The 17,611-nt window shown below is 50.7% G+C and overlaps 1 protein-coding gene across 2 annotated transcripts in view; it reads left to right on the top strand.

The window, feature by feature from the left end:
- The window catches only part of RBM19 (RNA binding motif protein 19), a 133,184-nt gene extending 127,470 nt beyond the window's left edge, over positions 1–5,714 (top strand). The window contains exons 25-26 of one of the 2 annotated variants that reach the window (XR_013992505.1): positions 582–829; positions 945–1,310. The gene's annotated coding sequence lies outside the window, so the exon portion shown is untranslated. Of the gene's footprint in view, positions 1–581; positions 830–944 lie in introns of both variants that reach the window. The other variant, XM_081037301.1, reaches the window with a different exon arrangement.
- The last annotated feature ends 11,897 nt before the right edge of the window (positions 5,715–17,611 follow it).

Below are 17,611 nucleotides of genomic sequence, written 5' to 3'. Positions count from 1 at the left end.
TCAGTGGTAAACTTTCTCCTCCTCCTCCTCCAAGGAGGGACTTCGGACTCTCTTTGTAAACCAATGCTTTCCTAAAAGAATAAAATCAAACAAGAAGTGGGAAACGCGGGTTGGCCTACGTGGCTTCAAGCCCCAGGCGGGGCCCAGCCGCTGTCTGTCTGTTCCTGAGTGGAGCGGCTGGGGTCTAGGGTTTTGCTGGCAGACGGCAGGCTAAAGTCTGCGCCTGGACTTACTTAGAATTCAGCCCTTAGATCGCTCCCTTCTCTCTGATGGCTGCGAGTGATTGACACTTACAAATTACCCAGCCGAAAGTGTCGAGTCTTTGACCCCTGAGTAACATCTTTGGCAAGCCTGAGATTTGCCAGCATTTTGTCATCTAATTACTACAAATCCCTTGAAAATTCACTGGCTGGTGAATTTTTAATGCGGGGCAATTTCAATGTGATGCATTGCCCAGATGGGTTCTTGCGTTTCTCCCCTCACTCTCTCTCTCCCTAACTCTTCTCTCTCTTTCTCTCTTTCTCCATCCCGCTTTGCTTAACTTGAATCATCTCACAAACTTTCGAATGGGTTTGTGGCAGGAGTCCTGCCCTGAGCATCTGGATGGAGCTGTCGGAGAGTGTGAGGTCTTGGCAACTGAGCGTTTCCGTGCCCTGTGCTTTGGAAATGTGCATACAGACGGTCACCAGGATGACACCTCGCTCCTGCCTCCCAGACAGTGCGTGGGTCCACGTGCTCCCCCTCGACTCCCCCAAGTAGCACAGCAGACTGGGAAGCAATGATACTGCAGCCTCCTTCACAACATTCCCTGCGGAGTCGCTTTCCCCAGGCACGTGGGCTGGTGACTTTGCAAGGTTGGGTACTTTCACGTTAAATCTTGGACAAAGCAAATGTTTCACAGTATTATTATTATTATTTATTTATTTATTTACCTTGTTCTTTAGATCGTTGGATAACAGCGCCCACCAGGGCAAGGGAGAGATGGCTGCCTTCTGCGGAACTGAGAAGAGACGGCATCTGCTTGCTCTGTCCTCGCACAACCTCCTGCCTCCTCAGAGCCCTGAGGGGAAAGCTAGACCTCCTCTTTCCAGGCACCACACCCACCTACCTGTGCTGCCAAGTGAATTGGGAACGCCAGCCCACCCAAAGCCAGCGCTGAGGGCTTGTTCCCCATGGGAGCAAAACTATCTCCAGACCACGAGTGGAAAGGGGGCCAGGAGAACAAGACATCTGGCTCCCTTTATTTTTTTTCTCACGTTTGATACGTATATCGGATTCTTATTTCTAAATACAAAAACAAGGTGCCTTTTAAACTCTGTCCCCACGCGAGCCCTCTGTGCGGACCTTTTCCTCAATGACAACGCAGAGGGCGAAAACCATAGTAGCAGCCACGTTCTCGCTGTTGACCTGCTAGAGATAAGTCTCCGCCAGCCCTCTCCACCCCCGCCCTTCCCCCTATTCAGGGAAAGGAGGTTTTGCTTTTCAGCCCCCATTTCTGGTTACATATGTACACGGCTGATAAAATATTCCACTTCACCCCTTCTCCCCATGGGACCTGCCGTCTTATGGGAAAAGGGTTTGTATGACAGCGACTACGACAGCCTGCGTGTCGCCTGGAAACGGCGGGGGGAGGAGGAGGCTGTCTCTCTCCGACTCTTCTTTATTCAGATTCCCTCTTCTGGTTCTGATAACTGCATTGCTGGAGAGAAAAGGCCTGGGCTGCCTCTGTGGGCTCCGGCCAAGGCCCAGATGGTCGCCCTCCCGTCCTTGGGAAAGGAGATGCTTTCAAGGACCCCACTGTTCCCTGCCTGACAACACCCACCTCCTGTGGACTTCACCTGGGGCCACCCAGACACACTTGAGTCCGCCCTCCCTGGGCACCCTCAAAAGTTGGGAACACAGCAGAATCTGGTTGGGGAAGGTCCCGAAGAAGCAAATGTGGCTGATGGATAGAACCCAGCAGTTAGAGAAGGGGCTGGGCATTGTACGGAGGTCGGGGGGTGGTCATGGCTGCTTGAGGTTTTCCAGGAAAGAAGCAGATAAAGCATGATCGGGACTTCTACCCAGAGGGCGATGGAAATGATTCAGATAATCTGAATCACTGATTCTCTGCAGATAGATTCCTGCTTCTCTCTCCACCCACTTGGCTCTCTCACTCTCCAGTCACATGTAACGGATGTTCTAGAATATTCCAGAGGCAAAAGCCGGGGTGGAGGCAGACGTCCTTAAGCTTCTTTCTGAGACCTCCTTTTACAAAAAGCAACAGCTGATTTTGCCCTGAGGTCACAGGAGCAGGGCCTTTGCACCCAGGTCTCAGACTGACAAGTGACACCCCTGCCGGGCCCCGCCCCCTTCAAAGGGCCTCCAATCAAGGTAGCCATTTGCAGAGCTCCGTGATAGGCCAGGCACCAGGCTGAGGGGCAGAGCTACAGACCCTGTGCTAAAAAGAGCTGTGACCTGCGGGTGGGGTTAATAAGACAAAAATGGATTGGAAAAAGCTTCCCATGGGAGGTGGAACGTGTCCCGAAAGACTGGAAGAAGGTGTGGGGTTCAGACAGGAATGCAACAAGCATATAATAAACACCTACTAAGTGCTAGGCACCATGGTGGCCAAGATGAGAGATACATTGCTCGGCCTTGGAGGGTTAAAGTTTATTAGAAATGACCTTTGTGTGGAGATGACCTCTTAGAAGGAGGGCATCTTGGTGGGCAGGGTAGGGACAACCACGGTGGCTTTCATGGGCAAGTAACCACACACGCACTGAGACCCCACCAGCCGGGCGGGGCGATTTTTAGGCTGAACTTTTAACAAACAAAAGGTGTGCATGTGCGTTATGTGTGAATTATAGCCTGGTCCCTCGTGCCATGGACCAATTAGCACAAGCTGGCCACACTTGGGCCCACATGGAAAGAAATGCACGAAAGTAAGAGAACTGTGAATGATGGATTCTGTTACCTGTCCACTGGTGCTGCCATCTCCAACCTCATGGTCATCAAGACTGAGGAATGAAGCAAAAGGGCTGGCAGGGAACGTGAGTGTGTCTTTATTTTTATCATGCCTCAAAATCTCACTGCTTTTTCCTTCTGGTTTTGTTTTACTTTGGAGTGTGTGTGTGTGTGTGTGTGTGTGTGTGTGTGTGTACACCCATGCATTTTGCTCCTAACAAGAGTCCTATTAGAACCATTTAAAGTTCTCAGCTTATTTGAGCCATTGTCCCTACTTGACACCATCTGCCAACAGTTCTGAGACTATCGATAGTTTTTTCCTCCTCCCTTTCACGTATTCATTCCATAAATATTTATTGAGAGCCTGGCACTGCGCTTTGCATGGGAACATGCTGATGGGACAGAAAGTTCTTACCTTCTTAGGTCTGATAGGAAAACAGAAACAAATAAATGTATCATTTCAAAGAGGGAGGAGAGCTAGAGATAGGGCCAACCCCAGTGGGATGATCCGGGAAGCCCACTCCAAGGAAGTGACATTTAAGCCAAAACTTGAAAACTGGAAAGAAGCCACCCATGCATGCTGAAAATGGAGGTGGGCAAGCAGCCGCTCTGGCAGAGAGACAAGCAGGTTCAAAGGAAGCAGGCAGACATTGTGCTTAAGGATGGCCAGGGTTCCTGAAACAGTGGGAGACGTAAAGAATGGACTCGAGAGAGATGTTGCCACATAGCGGCAACTGTACAGGAGGGCTCGCCATTCATTCCAGCAGGAAAGACATAAAGGATGTGAGTGTGGGAGGTGGGGTGAAAAGAGGGTGTGGCAATGCTGTGGGATGACCCGTTTCCCATCTCCTTTACCTTTGCTGCCTTCCTCTTGCTTTCCCAGCCCCCCTGGCAGGTAGCGGTGTCTGGGTCACAGTTAGCCAATCAGACCCAAGCAGAAATCTGCTAGAAGCTTTCCAGGGAAGTTTTTGTTTTCCTGATTTAAAAAAAAAAAAAAAAAGTGCTAGCGAAACTGCAGGCCTTCTTCCTTCTTCCTTTCTTTTTGCCTTTAACTCAGATGCGATGCCTGGAGCTGCAGCAGCTGTTTTGCAACCTTGAGGGAAAGGCCAAGAGAAATCACAAAGAACGAGGGGCCACTTAATCAACACTAGCTACCTATCTCCAGACTTTTCATTATATGACAAAGAATGGCCCCCATTTGTTTAGGATACAGTTAGTTGGATTTTCTGTTATTTGTCAAAAGCATTCCTGGGCAGGTAATTGGAGTAAGAGATTGGGGATGGGGAGAGGTGAATAACAATATGGGTGAGTCTGAGTTCAAAAGCAGCAGCCTTGAGAATCTATAATGGAGCACCAGGTGTGGAAGAGCCATCTTTGATGGTAAAATGAACCTACTCTTTACTTGAATATCTCTAATTCAAGTTCAGTGTTCATTGGGAAGGGCTAATGGGGAAGTGAATCAAGACAGACACCGATCTTTATTTTACATGTGATCCTTATCTCACTCCAAGGCAAGTTTGGTGTACAGACATCAGCAATTGAGAAAGACACTTTCTGGAGTTTATTTATGTGTCCACTGAACCCAGATGGGGAAAGGGCCAAAGGTGATGGAGAGTAAACAAGAGTGAGAAAGGAGAAAAATTTTCTGCACAAGCCCTGAAGAGGCCCTTGTGCTACCTTCCCTCAGTTTCCAGGGTTTGAGGCACATTGTGACAATAAATGTTTTGTGGACTAGGAAAGAAAAATTGTAAGAATGGACAAATTCTTTGCACAATGTTAGAAGAAGAAAAAAATTATTCAGTGTTGTGCGTTCTCTCAAGAGGCTCATATAAATTCTTGTTAAGTGAAGGTATGCTTTGAAATAGAAATGATACAATGGCCACCAACTCCAGATTTCCTAGAGTTGAGGTCTCAAAAACGTACATGGCTGAAAGCACATATTACACAGGACAGAGTTAACGTGTGAGCCCTAGTTCTAAGAATCGGGCAGAGGGCACTCCCAATCCTGTCCCCTTAATCTAGTCCCAGCTGATGTCAAGGTCCTCAGAGAATGAGAAACCATTCTGGGGCCAAGAGAACACATCATGCTCCAGGGGAGGGCACCACTGCTGGATACACAGCTTTCTGTGTAAGCTTTGTGGCATGTTGACAGTCAATCAAACATTTGTTGGAGACCTACCATGTGCCTACTGCCCTGGGTGCCCGAATCATCTAAGACCAAAAGATTATTAACATAAAAGATGGATCTCAAAGTAGTGGCTTTACAACTGGGGTACGCGTGTGTGTGTTACAAGCAGAAGAATCTGTTTTCCCAAACAACTCTCAATATGTAAAACAAATGGGCTCCACAATACAGAATTTGAAAACTCTTCAAAAAAAAAAAGCTAATGTTTATTGAACACTTCTTATATGCCTGGCACTATTTAAGCATATTACATTTATTAATTCATTTAATTTTCCCCATAAAGTGCAAGCCATAACTGGCCATTTTACAGATAAGGAAACAGATTGAGAGAGGTTAAGCAACTTGCCTAAGACCACACAGTAAGTGGCAGCGCTGGATGAGGAACTGTCTTGTATCTGTGTGTGTGTGTGTATGCATGAGTGTGTATCTGTGTACATTTCATTGTGTTTGCATGGAAAAATGGACACCAAACTATTAACCGTGGTTACAAGGTTGAGAAAAACAGATGGACCTTTATTTGCTAAACCTTTACTTGTAATGTTTGAAATTTTAAATCAAATAAAACAATTTTTTTTTAAAGTCTATAATACTTTTCTTGCCTACCTGTGGAGCAGGCCCTGAGTGTGTGACCCTGTGAGTGTGTGTGCATGTGTCTGTGTGGTGTGGGTGTGGCAGGGAGAGAAACTTCCAGAAGGCCACAAGATGGGCAGACAGTGGCCCGGGTCCTGGGCACCATGAAGCTGGACTGTCAGGTGATGCTGGGGCACTCACAGGTGACTCACGACCATGCTCGCTCCCCCTCTGAAGTCCTCTAGGTATGCACCCACATGAGGGTGGGCACAGGGGGTACCCCCAGAAAAATCTGCAGGTGCCTCCAGCCACCAAAACCTGCTGGGACCTTGGACCTGGCCCCCGGGGTGCCCACAGCCATTCCACGCGTGTGAACACCCCCGCGACGTCCCCGGAGTTCACAAGACAGGAGATTCTCATTTTCACCCAGCAGACAGCCTGTCTGTCGGAGAGCTAGAGCCGCCTTCTATTTTTTTTTTTTTTCTGAATGATAATTTTCCCCCTTTTTTTGTAGCTAAAAATCACCCAGGCTTGTCCAGACGAGAGGGCAGAAAATTATGCGGTGAAAGAGAAGGGAGGATAATTTCTCTGGGTCACAGACATTCTCGCTTGTCATCCGTCTGCAGGAGGAGAAGTGGAAAGGGAGGGAGAGCGCGCCCAGATGCGAGGCTCGAGGATGAAAATGAAGGCTGGCCCAAATCCATCACTGTCCTCCTCGGCTGTCCCTGGGGGGGGATGGACCTGGGGGGAGGACGGGAGCAGGAACAGGAGGGGCCTTTGGGCTCTGATCAGGGACCAGGAAAAGGGGGAGGGTGCAAAGAGCGGGAGGGAGACGAGCGCTGCTATCTCAGCTGGACAGGCCCACTTCCCGCCGTGGGCCTCAGTTTCCCCTTTTGGAAAAAATGGGTAATAGCTCCCTCCTCCACTCACCACCTGCACCCCTCCCACACACAGGAGATAACAGATGGGGACATTCCAGAGAACCTGGACCATGAAAACACAAGGTATGAGAGGTGACAGAACTGAGGTTTACCAAAGGCAGATAAAGCCTGCTGGCTGGGGTAGCGGGTGGGTTCAAATCCTTGCAGCGCCCCCAGGAGGGCCTGCGCAAATCGCACCCCCTGTCTGAGCTTCAGTTTCCCCATCGGTAAATGGGAGAATAATACAATGCATCTCACAGGGTTATTTTCAGGGCAAGTAGACTTATGTATAATGCGCCTGGCATATTGTACCCAACTATAATAATAGCAACAATAGAAAATTACAAGGGAACTGCTGACAGTCACCCATGTTAACCATGCGAGTCCCATTTCTCACGTGTTAAAGAAGAGTCCTAGCTCTCCCCCAAGTGTGTGGCCCTGGGCAAGTCGCTTTCCTTCTGTGGGCCTCAGTTTCCCTCTCCGCAAAGACCAAGTTGTGATGCCTCCCCCGGTTGCCAGGAAGCTTAGAGTTAGTCCGTGGGACCTGCCGAGTGTAGTGATGACCTCAGGACTCCAAAAGTGCTATCATTTCTTCTTCCTCCCCCTCCCCCCACCTTCCTCTTCACGGACACAGCCACTCCCAGAAGACACAGTTTGGAATTCTCTGCCTCCTGAATGGCAGCAGGGAGAGGAAGACTGGACAATGGGGAGGGAGTCCCCCTGCCTGCATTACTGCCATTGTGCATTGTTTCGCACTAGAAGCGGCAGCCCCACTCCTTGGTTTGTCTGACGCAGGGCCAGCAGACTCTTTCTACGAAAAGCTAGACAGTGCACATTTTCCGTGTTGCAGGCCGGACGTCTCTGTTGCAGGGCCTCCACGCTGCCATTGTAGCAGAGTTGAATAAAGCGGCCGGAAACAACATGTAACCAAATGGTGTAACTGAGTCCCCATAACATTTGTTTCCGAAAACAAGCTGAAGGCTACATTTGGCCATGGGCCACAGTCTGCCCGTAGTTTGTCCCATTGTCCTGGTCTAATGGCAAAATCGTAGCACAAGAAACCCACCTAGATCAGAACTCTGAGGCTAACGTGTTACACGTTAGAGCATCAGGTCTGGGGGACGGGGACAGTTGGATCGCTCCCCGGTCCATCTCCTTAGGACACAGCATTGTGTGTCCGCCGTGACCTGTCCTGAACCTGCTCTGCCAAGTCCCATCTGCTGGGACTGCTGCTCCCCGCTTTCCCACTGCCCCCTCGCTCACCCCCTCCTTGCTGGACCCTGCGGCCTTCCAAAACTATGTTCTGTGAAGTCTTCTGATGGGAGGTCTTCCCCGGGCTGGTCAGGTTGGAGTTGACCTTCAAGAGCTGGCTCACATACTGAGTTGGGATCTTCGAAGAACTACCACAGCACTATCTAAAACAAGACGGTAAATGAGTGGCACACATTATCAGACCTCCATTCCCGGACCAAAGCAGACATTAGTAATCAATCAAGATAATCTTTCCTGCTTTGGGCAACCATTACATCAGATAGAACTGCTTTTGAGATAAAAGCTAACCGCCATTCAGACTGGGTAAGAAGAAAGAGAAGAGCTGTTTCAATACCAGTTTCTTGTATGGGCCCAGGAAGTCCTGAGGTCTGAGATAAAAGGGGAAAACTCTTAGCAGGCACTTAGTAAGGCCCCATAAATGAGAGCCCCTGTGGTTACCAGCTCCAACTTGGCTTCTGGTGGCCTCATTGGGGAGACGTGAGCCCAGATGAAAGAGGCTGGGTCTTGCAAATCCTAGGAGAAGCTTCAGGGGTATTTAGCTAAAAGCTAGGATCTTTTGACTGTCCCAAATCCAGGTCCTCTAGTTGTCCAAGAAGGAAGAGTGTGGGCATACACAAGAGGAAGAAAGGCTGAACCTGTCATGGTGTTTCAGAGGCCTCTTGTTGCTTTTTTAAAAAATCAAAACCCCCACTCTGGCTTCTCTTCATTTCTCCGAGCTTCTCATGTTCCCTCCTGTCTCGAGGTCTTGGCACCTGCTGGTTCCCTTTGTCTGAAATGCTCTTCCATGCCCTCTCCATCTAATCGATGCCCACTCATCCTTCAGGTCTCAGCTCAGACACCATTTTCTCAGGGAAGAGCCTGCATCTCCCATCCCTAATATTCTCCTTCTAGCATGTAGTTTGTGATTTGGTGACCTCACCTCCTCCCCTGGATGGTCAGGTGGGGCTGTGTCTGTTCATTGCTTCATTCATTCATTCTGCAGATACTGACTGAAGGCCTACTATGTGCCAGATTGAATGGGTGGGAGGACCAGAAAGCAAGAAAAAGCAAGATTTTTACAAGGAAATAAATGTAAGAAGACAAACATGGTTGGAGTAAAGTGAGTGAGGGGAGAGAGGGAGGGAAAGGTAGAGCGGAAAGAGATGAAGGGCAGGGGCAGAGAGAGGTTGGATTTAATACAAAAGACAAGGGGAAGCTGTATCAGTCAGGTACGTCTCGATAATGCTGTGGAACAAAGCACCCCCACCTATACTCAGTGGCTTAAAACAGTGAACATTAAACATTGTTTTGTGAGTCCATAGGCTTCAGCTGTGCTCTCTCATGCATCTGAGGTCAGACATGAGTCAGGTAGGTGACTCTGCTGACCAAGGCTGGCCTCTCTGGCATGGCGGAGGGTCAGCTGGCTGGCACTTGGTCCAGAATGGCCTCTGCTAAAGGATTTGGCTCTCCTCCACGTGGTCACTCATCCTCCAGCAGGCTCGCCCAGGCTTATCCTCAACGTGGAGGCAGGGCTGCAAGAGAGAGCAGACACTGCCAGGTCTCTTGGGGTCTAGCTTGAAACTGGCACAGCACGACTTCTGTGACATTCTGTTGGCCAAACCAAGTCTGGAAGCCAGTTTGGCCCACCATTTGTCGGTCCCTGCAATAACAGTGCCGGGCACAGGTGAGGAGGCTCAGGCAATATTTGTGGGACAGACGTACAGATGGCAGGATGATGGATGGAAATTCTTGGGCTTTGGCTGAGCCCGCATTGATGAGGAGGGGTTAAAATTCCTCAGCCTGGCCCATTAGGAGCCCAAGCCCCCTCCTCGGAGCTGCAATGAGGAGAGAAGACAGCATTCTTGCTCCCAAAGTTTAATTAAGTGATCTGCCCCCATGGGGCTAATCCTGTTATCACTGCCCAGAGCTGACCGCAGGGGCCGTGTAAAATGTCAGCTGAAGGGAGGGCCTGGTGGGGCGTTGAAAGCCGCTGGAATTTGGGGACAGGCAGGAGGTGGAGCCAGAGTCCCCACAGGAGCAGGACATCTGCTTTCCAGGCAGAACATGAAGGGAGGCTCAGTTTTAATCCCATCCCAGGAGGAGGTAAAGAGGAGGAGGACAAGATGGAGGAGGGAGTCTGCTAAGAAGCTTCTGGCTTGGATGGACTTTGCCGTGGCCGCTGCCCATCCTGGGCATCACATTCCAGAGGAAAACCCTCCAGCCTACATTCCTTCCTCTTCTACAGAGGTGGACACTCTATCGTCCTAGACACATAGCTCTGGACCCGACGAGCTGGGTTTGGATTGTATATCAACTATTTCCTGTGTGGCTTTGGGCAGATTACTTAACCTCTCTGAGCCTCCATTTCCTCATCTGTACAATGGGAATGGTAATAGCCATCATCCAGGGCTAGTGAGAAGATGCCACGAAGCACCTAGAGAGAGCTTTGCAGTACTAGGTGCTCAAAACATGCCACACCGAGCCGTCCTCCCACTGCTGGGATTACATTTATCACACTGAATGAGTGCTTCTCTTTTGTCTTCCCTACCCCTCCACGGACAAAGTGGGAGCAAAGACTATGTCTTCAACATAGGACCACTTCCCTGCTCATTCCAGGGGTATCTACCACCTCCTGGTCTGTTGCCAGCTCCCCCTGAAGATGTGCAGATCCCAGGCTAAGTGACCTTACCAGGCAACTCTACTCTCTGCCAAGTCCCAGCCCTTACCCCAGGGCTTAGCAGGTGTTGCTTCAGCTTTTCACGTCATTCATTCATGCATTCATTCATGCATTCATGCATTCATTTTCCCCATCTGTAAAATGGGCCTGGGGGTGAGCCATTGGACAAGATAATTCCTTCTTGCTCTAATATGCAATGATTTGGGGGAGACTGAGAATGCCCCTTTCTCCTGCAAGTGATCCCCTCATCCAGTGGCTGACATTCCTCCCAAGGGCATAAATCTTGGCATTCCCCAGTCATGAGGACTCAACACCTGCTACAGTGGGGGAGTCTCTTTAGAGTGGGTGCTGTTTGGGCGAGAGGAGCGAAGGCCTGGGACATGGCTGGGGAGGAGGAAGTAGAGCCTGGGGCGGTAAGGACATAGAGTAGTGGCCCAAACTGACCCTGTAGTAACCATTATAATAATCACCAGCTTGTGCCGGAGCTTTCTACCCACCATACGCTGTCCTAAGCACTTAAATGTCATCCTCCTGACTAGCCCAGGAGGCAGGTTCTAGTTTCACCCCCATTGTACAGATGAGGAAACTGCAGCCCAACTGCCTAATGGCCCATAGTTTTCACCTCTTTGCTGTATGGCTTCTTGCCTCAGTTTCCCCACCTATGAAGGGAGGCTTTCAGTACCTTCCCTGCAGACTTGAGAAAGGGGTTGAGAGGAATGTGGGGCTCCAGGGTCATCCTCTGGGTGCTGAGGGCTGTCGGGGAGGCTGAGGCAGTGATACAAAGAGGTAAGGCTCAGGCTCTGGCATCAGACTTCCCAACGCGGGGAGCAGGGACAACCACTTACCCTCTTAGGACCTCTGTTTTCTCACCTGCAAAATGGGGATGATTCGTTGTACCTACTCCTGGGGTAGCTGGGGGACAGCAGAGCTGTGTGTGTGTGCAGGCACAAAGAGAGCCGATAAGGGAGGGTTCCCCCAGCGTGTGGCTAGCACTCGGGCCTGAGTCCCTGGGAGTGGCTGGCCGGAACGGGGGCAGAGGCACATCTGCTGCCTGCCACCATGGTCTCCAGAAGTCACACAGCAATGGCAACCCCAAAGAACTCCATAAAATCCGAGTGGTAGTTAAGCCAGACTTCTAAGTGAACAGGAGTAATTAGCACACTTTCCACAGAGAGTAAAACCCAAATGTCAGACAATGCCGAGGCCATTAAAGCCGTCCTCTGCCTCAGCTCCCACCCTGCTGCTGGCTGGGTCTCCACCTCGCCGATGACCTTCTCCAAAGTTGTGGGCAGCACAGAAGACAGTATTCCAGGCCTGGGGACTGGACTTGGGGACACTAGGTGAGCTTCGCGTTCTACTCAGTTCTGGAACCAACAGAACCTCATCGTTTTCATCTGTTAAATGGGTTTATCTGTCTCATAGGGCTGTAGGGAGAATTCGAATTAGTCATTCGAATCTAGAATGTTAGGCACATGATAGCCACTCTCCGTGAAGTAGGCAAGTGCCACAAGGGCAAATAGTGCCCTACATACAGTAGGTACCCATGTCCCTGTCCTCCACTCAAGTTGTGTGACCTTGGACCACTGACTTAACCATTTTGTGCCTCAGTTTCCTTGGCTGTAGGAGGAGGTAGCAACAGAACATAATTCATAGGGAGGTTGGAAGGATAAGACAGTTTAATTAAGTGCCAGGAACCAAGCCTGAATTTAATAGGCACTCGATAGATGTGGATACGGCCTTTCTCCTGCTCCTTCTATATTCATGTTATTAGTAGGGATATTAATATAATGAATGAGCTAACTCATGTCAAGCACCCAACACAGTGCCTGGGGGACCATCGCTCCCTCTCCCTTCTCCTGCTGTGCACCCTGGCTGTGTCCACTGCCTGACCCACCCCAATTAGGTGACTCTCGTGTTAATATTGACACACAAAGAAGCCAGCTGGTGACCTCTGAACTCACCTCACTTGGGATCACAGGCTGATTTCGGCCCTAGCCCTCAGCTCGGAGAGCAGGACTCGTAATCTTCTTTGACACCAAAAGGAGCTGGCTTCACCCCGACCTTTGCCCCCATCTTCCTGATGCCCGGTGTTCCCCGGGCCCAACGGGAGTTACACTGCTCACCGATGGTTATGGTGCAGATTGAGTGGAGGGAGGCCAGCCTGGGCCAGTGTTTGCTGCTTGGAGAAGGGAGAACCTTTGGCTGCAGAAGCTCATCTGGCTTCTGGGTGGAACACGGATACGTGGAGTTAGATTTCCTGCCAGGGAGCCCCGTTAGGAGGCATCTGACATCACCCAATAGGAAGATGCTGATGGCTGGGTTTGGGTACTGGCAGGAAATGGAGCATGGGGGGCAGAGAAACTGGGAAGATGGAATTTTAGGGCTTGCTGAGGGGTCTTGGGAGGGAGATGTCCAAGAGGGAAAGGTCCCTTCTTAAAGGTCCACACCCAGGTTTTGTCTCACGTTGCTCCGGGCTCACAGGTAGGAGTCCAGGTGACTGGCCCATTGTCCTGTCCCTGTCGTGGGTGACAGGAACTTGGGGATCTGCATTAGAAATGGCCTTCTGCCTCCACCCTGCTGTCTCCACCCAAAACCAGCCTCAGCCCCCAGCGATCCCCAACACTGAGCCCAGAAAAAAAAAGAAAGAAAAAACCCACAATCTGGTGCCGCCCAAGAGGAGTTGCCATGTCAACAGGGGTTTTACCGAGCCATACCAAGCTCTGCTGACCCATTGAGGGGGTGCATGAACCGCCAACTGTCCATGGAGCTGGCATGGGGCAACTTGACTCCAGACGTCCCTCCAAAGGAGAGGTTTGCTCATGAACATGACCTCCAAAGAGATGAAGAGCTCCAGGCCAACCTGCGGCTGGAGCAATTTGGCCCCTTCTTGTTCTCTCTACCCTATTTCCCTGAAAAATAAGACCTAGCCGGACAATCAGCTCTAATGCATCTTTTGGAGCAATTAATATTAAGACCGCAATTAATATTAATATTAAGACCCGGTCTTATATTATAGTAAAATAAGACCGAGTCTTATATTAATTTTTGCTCCAAAAGACGCATTAGAGCTGATTGTCCAGCTAGGTCTTATTTTGGGGGAAACACCGTATGTCAGCTCAGAAGAGTCAGGACCAAACCACACCTGCGTCCCAGGACATAGGCCTGCACCAGGCTAAAACCGCATGGGACTTAAGATATGGGAATGACGACAAAGAGCCCTGGGTTCAAATCCCAGCTCTGCTTGCTCCTTAGCTGGGCAACCCCAGGTTGATTACTTGGCTTCTCTGAGCATCAGTTCCCTCACCCAGGAAGTGGGGACACCAACAGGGCTCTGAGACCAGGCGTGCACAGAATCTGGCATGTAGAAAGTGCTTCATAAATATTAAATCTACAATAGACAGAAAGTGGCTTCTTATTTTGGAAAAGTTTTGAAAGTTAAAGGCCACCAGCTTGGAGGCAGGAGACAGACCTCTCTGGCTACTAGGTTCTCATTCCAGCTCTTAAATTGGAGAATTCCAGGCTCATCCAATGAGTGACTTCCTCCCAAACCACAAAGATTGAGGGCCTGTGGATGGGTCTAGGCAGAACTGGCAGCAGCATATTTTGCAGGGCCCAGTGCAAAATGAAAATGCAGGGCATCTTGTTCAAAAATGATTAAGAATTTCAAAATGGTGACAACAGAGCATTAAACCAAGTGCAGGACCTTCTAAGCACTGGGCCCTGTGTGATGACACAGGTTGCATGCCCATGAGGCCAGTCCTGGGTATAGAAATGTGGGCTCCATGCTTTCTTTTGGGGCCTGTCAGCAGTGACCCAGCCTCTGGCCATAATCCTGGCAAACCCTAGGAAGGGAAACTCATTCTGGGGGTCCTACCATGGACTTCAGCGCACTGAATCTGCACACAGCCTTGTGAAGTGCTTATTATCCCATTTTACAGATGAGGAAACTGAGGCACAGAGGGAAGGACGGCCAGCTGGACCACCAAAGGATGTATAGCCAAGTAGTGGCCTAAACCTGGGTCTTTGGGAACCTACACCCCAAGATCCGCAGACATCTCACTCCACGAACACATTCCTTCCGGAAGATGAAATATACTTTCCCCCAATTCAAGCAGCCTCTGATGTGGTTTAAACCAAATGTGGGAGGCCACACAGACAGATTTTTAATCCCAGCCCCAGTGGGCATGTCCTTCCCACGGCACCCCGTTTCCTCCCCCCGGGAGCCCCAGCCCTCCAGCAGGACCTGGGTCTGGCCTTCGCCCGCTTGCTGCTCCGGCTGGGGCCAAGAGTTAACGTCGGAAGCGAGCCGGGAGAGTGTGAGAGCGAAAGGACATGTCAAATCAATCATATTTAAACAAAAGCCTCTCCCGCCCAAGGGCCCTTTTAAAAGCTGCTTATTTAATTAAAAGTCCCATTTTCCATATTTATGGCCCTTATTCAGTTAAATATTAACCGCTGGGGCCAGGGCTGGTGTGTGCTTTGAGAGCGGTGTGTGGGGAGGTTCATTACCACGGCCGGATTTATCTGAGGGCGGTGCGGGATCAATGCACCTTGCCTTGGACAAACACGCCGCCCGCAGCCCTCCTACTGCCACGCTGGCCTCGTGTCTTCTGTCTCTCTTGCTTCCACCGTCTGTTTCTGCCCAGAGACAGTGAGACAGTAAGAGACCCAGAGAGGCAGTGAGATAGAGAGAGAGAGAGAGAGTGGGACGTTTCGTGTTTCTCTATGTCTAGTTGGCTCAGTCAGGACCAGGGACAGACTCTTCCTGGCCCAGTGGAAAACGAAATTGTGGGGATTCTCGTTCAGAAACTAAGAACTGCAAGATGGCCCCGTGTGACTGCACAGGTGGCACTCCCTGGCCTCTGTCAGCATCTCAGGAGAGAGAGGTGTGTGTGCTGGGTCCAGGGTGCGGAAAGCCCATGCCAACCCCTCTCACTGCTCTTTCTGGCCCTCACTTTATTGGGGAGATTGGCAAAAAAGAGGAAAAGGAGCAGAGCTGGCATCTTTTAAGGGTTGGATCCCCAAAAGCTCAGGAGCAAGGGGGTCCCAGTTTCTAGAACTCCTCGGGGATGATGGTCCCTAGCCAAACACAGGCATTAAGAAGAAAGGAACCACCAGATAAGGAAGGTGTCGGATCTGAGCAGGGGTCTGATGTCTTCAGAATCATATCCAGGGTTCCCACCGGCCAGGCACCATGCTAAGTGCTATCCAAGTTTTAACTCATGTAATTCTTACTTCCATCTTATAAAGTAGGTACCATTCTGATCCCCACTTTACAGACGGGGAAACTGAGGTTCCAGGGGGTTAAGTATTGAGCCCAAGGTCACACAGACACTGGAGGGCAGAGCTGGGACTGACCCAGGTCCCCTGGCTCCTGACCAAACAGTAGAAATTGTCAGTGAGACCAGGATGAGGGCCACCTCCGCCCTTTACAAGCTTGTGGGACCTCATGCAAGTTCCTGACCCTCCCTGAGCCTCAGTTTTCCCAACTGGGAAACGAGAGAGGAAGATTCTTGGGGTCATTTTTAATCTAGTTTTTGGTGGCTTCACCCTGGGTCCTTTACCCCACATCGCTGCTCCCGGCCACTGCAGTTAGCAGACGCCCTCACCTGTGTCCCAGAACTCGCTGGTCTCCCTCCACTTCTTCTGAGCCCTGCTCATGCCCTTGGTTCAGCCTGGTGGCCTTTGTCTCACCAGCTCCCGTTCTGCTCCATGCCATGACCCTCTAGATGTCAGGGACAAAGCCAGATTGATCCATCCCCATCTGTTCAGTGCTCAAGCGGAGAGGGGAGCACTTTCTCTGCCCCCATCACAGGAAGCAGCGTGGCAAACGGAAAAGGTGCACGTTAGGGCCACAGAGTCCTAGGTTCCCACCTCTGCACATACTGGCTCTGCACATTTGGGCTGCCTCACATCACCTCTCTGAACCTCAGTTTCCCCATCTGCAAAATGGGGATCATGATAGAACCTCCTCAGAATTGTTACAGGATTAAATGACATCATTCTTATAAAGGGCTTAGCAGTGCCAGCACCCAGCGAGCATCACTGCCAGCCCTGCAGGACCTGGTGGGGCTGCCAGAAATGCTGCCAGCCTTGGCCCCTCCAAAGTGACATCTCTCCGAAGGGCAGTGGTGCTCCAGTTCCCACTTTCCACTTTGCCAGTCTCCCAGTGGCCTGGCAGGGGAAGAGTTGGTCTCCATGGCCACCTGTGGCCCAACTGTGACCTCAGACCTTGTGCATGCCACTGCTGCTGCTGGGCCCTCAGTGTTCCCATCTGTGGAATGAGAGGATTGTTGGATTTAGAAAATCTCTCTGGGTCATGTGCAGGGCACATATCTCGGCAGCTTCACACAGGGTGAAGCCCCTGAGCTGAACATGAAAATGTTGGCAGATGTGCCCATTTATGCTCAGGAAGGATATGTGATGAGAGAGGCAGGTGCCCAGGTCCTTGGTGCTGCCTGTTAGGTGCCAGAAGCCAGGCTGGGGACGGTATCTTCTGGGTCACACACACACGCACACACATAGGCACACACAACACACATGTACCCACACGTGCAGGCACCCACAACATGCAGATAAACTCACCTGCATACACACACGCAGGCACACCTTTGGCCTCATGCTCCGCCCTCCCTTTGGATCCTGTCAGGAGCTTGGTTTCCTCCACCGCCGCCATCCCCCAAGAGAAAAACAAATTCTGAAAAGCCAGATTAGAACTTCACACACGCATCACCGGGAAAAATCTATGTCTCATTTTCATATCTAGCAAAATAAAATGACACCAGAACACTCCAGCAAACCTCTAGAGGGGGGAACGCGTCTGCTGAAGATGAGGGGTGGGGTGAGACACCTTTCCCAAAGAGGGGAGGCCTCAGGGCCAGAAACATAGGAGGGGGCGGCCAGCCTGGGGAGAGGCTGGGGATGAAATTGATCAGGCCACTTTCTCCTGGGGTGGGAGGAAGGCGGGGGTCCTGAGTAGAGCCTGGGGGGTTTGTGGATGAAGGGTAGGGAAGCAACGAGAGAGGGAGAGAGAGAGAGAAGGATAAAATCCTGGGGATGGTG

This window comes from Rhinolophus hipposideros (assembly GCF_964194185.1).
Source record: "Rhinolophus hipposideros genome assembly, chromosome: 24".
NCBI classification, from domain to species: Eukaryota; Metazoa; Chordata; class Mammalia; order Chiroptera; family Rhinolophidae; genus Rhinolophus; species Rhinolophus hipposideros.
The sequence above is the reverse complement of the archived record's forward strand: the minus strand, read 5'-3'. Positions and strand labels throughout refer to the sequence as shown.